Source organism: Dermacentor silvarum, chromosome 3 (assembly GCF_013339745.2).
Source record: "Dermacentor silvarum isolate Dsil-2018 chromosome 3, BIME_Dsil_1.4, whole genome shotgun sequence".
In the NCBI taxonomy this organism is placed as follows: Eukaryota; Metazoa; Arthropoda; class Arachnida; order Ixodida; family Ixodidae; genus Dermacentor; species Dermacentor silvarum.
In genome coordinates, this window is record NC_051156.1 from 83,308,573 (window position 1) to 83,313,051 (window position 4,479).

Consider the following 4,479-nt stretch of genomic DNA (forward strand, 5'->3'; position numbering starts at 1 on the left):
CTATTAGCAAGTTACGCCGTTTTTTGTCTGATTACTGACACTTATATGCCTTTATAAAAAAAGAAGGCGACAGAATTGCCGACACTTAGTCGCCAATCAGTCAATCAATCATCAAATGAAACATGTCCTAATGGGAATCTAAAATAAGGAGCGTGTAGCAGAAAAAAAAGACTATATTCTGCAGAGAGGTGTATAGACTCACTCCCGTAGTAGTTTTGATATCCGCCGGCTTCCATAGCAAAAATCCAAAAGTGCTTTGCAAGAAAGTAATAACAACATCAAATGCACAATGACCCGAGTGAACTGGAAATCGTGTTTCATAATGTAGCAGCCGGAGGTTTTACTCCTCACTTAGTCCGCCGATGCTAAGTGGCGGTCACGGCACTATGACAACATCACGTCACGCCTTGCCACTCATCTATAAACCAAGGCTGAGTTGAAATTTGTAACCTAAATAAAGACCATGGTAAAATGGGAAGGCAGGACAGAAACGAAGAGGAAGGAATTGCCGTGTATACCTCCTTTACTACTGGGGAACTCCACCTACACATTAATTAAAATTTCTTCTTTTTCACAGGAGGAGATCGCTACTGGTGCATCTGCGAATGTTTATTGCAAGCAGTACCGCACGAAACAGTGCAAGCCTTACTGCGCCCAAATGCCACAAAAGAATGCTACCTGGCGAGCTATAATTGCATGACGCCACGAAGTCAGCGCTAAGAAGGATACTCCAGGATAAGAAAGAAGAAACAAGCTGTGTCGCTCTACTTCACCACCGTGAAGGGCCACCTCCACAAACCATAGGACATGGACGTCGACATTAAAGGAAGTTTTATCTTTTAGAAAAAAGCATGGAAAGTGTACACAGTTTACTGCTCATAATATAGTGCCAGATATGGCGTTCTCCCATTTTACGCCTTCGAATTATGCTCCAAACTTTTTTTTCTTCAAATAAGTTTGCCTTCTTTGTGAGGAGACTCACCACCTTGCTCACCGCCTGGAATCTCAACTGTTTAGCCTTTGCACTTGTTGCTTAGCTTGACGCTTCGTTTGTGCACATTGAAATTCAACATTTCTTTTTCGTGCAAACCAATGCAACCTGATTCGGGCAAAGAGGCAAAACAAGGCATTATAAACGTCCTATTCACAAACGGTGAGTGTCTTTTCAACCTTCTCATGAAGACGCGTACACAACATATGTCCTACTCTCTCCATGGAGAAAAGGCTACCGATGGCTTCCTGAAAAACATTTTTGCAGCCTTCAACAAAAGACACGAATGGACTGGAAGGAACTGAGAGACTTCCAAAGTCAGATTCCGCAGTACCTTTTACGCTCAAATATAGCAGCACTTGGTTGGCCTCACTAAATGACACATATTCTACCTTCAGGCTACATTTCTGGGTTGTTCCAACGCATGAATGGGACCGCAAAAATTTCGCCGCTAACCAGCCGGCAAAATAAACTAGGTTATTTTGCTGTATGTCCGAAAGTTCGTCCGAAAAAGAATCATCTGTCATGCTAAGCGAGACTGTGCTTCCGATACCAAGAGCCGGAAACAGTGCCGAAATGCCGACAGGAAGAGTTGCCAAGACTGTTGTCATGTCCTCGGCGCAGTTAGAGTTTTCAGAAAACTTGAACAGGTTATTGATCAAAAGATGCCGGAAAGCGGCCTGAAACTGACGAGCTGTAGTGTTGGTGTTCGCACCTGATTTGGACCTTATCGTCGAAAAGCTGTTTTCAAGTGCGTCCTGGTTTAATCGCCTGGCGAGAACATAAGAAAACCCATAATTCATTGTTAGATGATCATAGAGCATCAAAAGAGACCGCATGGTTAAACAAAAACTCGCGTATACAAGGCGGCTGCCTCGGACAACCCACTACTCGCATGTTTTCAAATACTGCAATGCATTCCGTCACAAACTTTCTATGGACAGAGCCATTGCACATCGCAGATGCATAAGGTGTCTTTGCCGCTCTCTGTGAACTGTTCAGGCAGTCAAACAAACGATCTATCCTTTCTACAAATCGTGCAGTATGAATTGCTTCAGCGGGCAGCTGCTGAAAAGTGACCAAGTTGTACATTGCAGCCGCACAGTGGTTGCTGAAAACGTGTGCAGCCAATTTTACAGACATCTTTGATGCAAAGGTTAGGTTAAAATGTCTGTCGTTCAGCCTTGGTATCGAACGAATCTCATGCGTGCGGTCCTTTTCATACGCCTGCCTAATGTAACTGCTCTTCACAAGGTGATCACCTATTCTGAAATCATACTTAAATAGCATGTCTCGGAGGCATTTAAGTAAGTGCGGAGCATCGAAAAGAAAAAGAGCCTCCTTCCGTCTATGTCTGTATACGGCTCTTCGGTGGTGACCAGGCTTGCAAAACGGTACACGTTCTGGCTTCCCTGGTCACAGACTACCGCTACTGGTTGCAAGCCAGCGTCCACAAGGGACTTGCAGCATTACAAAAGCAGGTCTTTCAAAATGCTTGCGGGTGTTCCTCGATAGGCAAAAAAATAACCAAGAGGTTGTTTCCATGGCGTTCGGATACCTTTTGCCATGAAGACAAGAGCCATGTTGCAGAGGTTATTGCCTTGAAAACCGTTATACTCTTTCAGACCTGCAAACCTGTCATGCGAGGGGTTGTATGAAAGTTCTTTTTTAATATTCATTTCATCGAAAACAATGCAACAGGCTCTGTCACTCATGGAAAAGGTAGCCGCTCGTCTCTTTATAAGTTCGAAGATTTCCGGGAAAAACCCAACTCTTAGTGGCACACGCTGAAGCCATAACTGCAAGGATCGCACTGATGGCAGCCTGAGAAGTCGCCTGCAATACCTATAACCCTTAGGACTATGAAAGTAGAGCTCTAAGGCAAAGGATTTGTTCTGGCTTGACCATCGGCGACCGAACCGGCTCACATTCTTCATCCTCAGCTGAGCCTCCAGGAGTGCAGCAACAGGTGGAGACACGTGTAAGCGGACGCTCCGGACGATTTCTTCAATCGTTAAGGCTTGACGCTTCCTCTGCAGTCTTCTTTGCAGCCTCCGGTTAAAATCCCGCTGCTTCCGCAGTTTTTTCTTGAGCTCCTTGGTTTTTCTCCGAGCCTCGGACTCACTGGTACAGGGCGCTGTGGGTGTGGAAAGATGTGGGTTTTTCAAAAAGTTTGCTTCATAGATATTCAATGTATATTAGAAACCGTTAAGATGAGCATGTGATACTGGCTAATTTTTACATAGTTCTGAGCTTTGAGGCATGACCAGATTGTATTTAGCTTTTTACGAGGACTATTTGTGTAACGCTAAGGGATGCTGATTACTGCAGCCCCGGCTGACTTTTACACCCTTGAATGAACTTGTGCGAATGTTTCTGCGTATTTGAGGACAGGGGGCCCGCTTGGCAAGTCATTCTTGGCGCGTAAGCAGACATGTCTGCTGCACACTTCATGTTGTATGAATCAGTGCTCAGCACAGTGAGACCAAATAAAAGTTATTGTTTGAAGATAGAGAAATATTTAACAAAGCAGTGAAACATGACATTTTAATGCCCGCCCTCTGTGGCGAGCACAACAAGCATAACAGAAATATCTTTTCTGTTTTCACATCTTTAGCCTTAGATAAATCTGCGAGAGAATTGTTTTTCTGGATGACTTTCAATTGCTTTCATATCGTTAGCGACTTCATGTGCAGCGCTACAGATTTTTTTAGCATTTTTGTAATACTTTACCAGTATAATAATTGAGGGAGCTCAAGACAAACAGCCGATAGCAGGCAACCGCAACAACAGATGTCTTGTAATCCTAACTGGGTGATGTCATTCGTAAGAAAATTTCCACTTTTGTTTTTACCTTACACTTTTGTAAAATTTAAAGGGCGCGTTGGCGCCCAATATGATTTTACACGATGTAAATATACTTACATTTGCGGAAAGCTTCAGCAGCTGTGCCAGTGACAGAGCATTTTCGAGAAGTCTGTGCAACCGACGGAACCTGGGGAGCCGCGTCACCACTGGCCTCTTGTGCAGGAACGGCCCCCTCCAACTGCATGTAATCCTCTTGTTCTGTGGAGGAGGGAGAAAATATGGGGCATTTTAGCTTGTCCAACCTGGAGAGATAACAAAAGAGAAAAGAAGTGACGAGAGTGGCGCAGAGACCACATTCCGCCAGGAGTTACCAGCGACTTCCTGCGGAGGTGCTGCGCCTCTAAGTGAAGAACAGATGTACGTGTGATCACAGTGGTCCCTTACTGTGCTCCACCCTGCAATTTTTTTTTCGGGTACTAAGGGAACAGTCGTGTCTTCGCTCCTTATATCTGTCCTTAACATAAATTGGCAAGGAATTACCTCCTACACTAGGTGATTTCTTCACGGTGGTTGGTTGGCAGCCCATTGGCGAGACACCATCTGAGATGAACGAGCTCACGTGGCCTGACAAGTTGGACTCTGCAAACGTAATGTGGACAATTTATTTATGCAATCTGCAA

The 4,479-nt window shown here is 44.6% G+C and overlaps 1 pseudogene; it reads right to left on the bottom strand.

Annotated features, from left to right (window-relative positions):
• Window positions 1–1,005: 1,005 nt before the first annotated feature.
• LOC119444513 (uncharacterized) lies at window positions 1,006–2,281 on the bottom strand (annotated as a pseudogene).
• Between the last annotated feature and the right edge of the window lie 2,198 nt (window positions 2,282–4,479).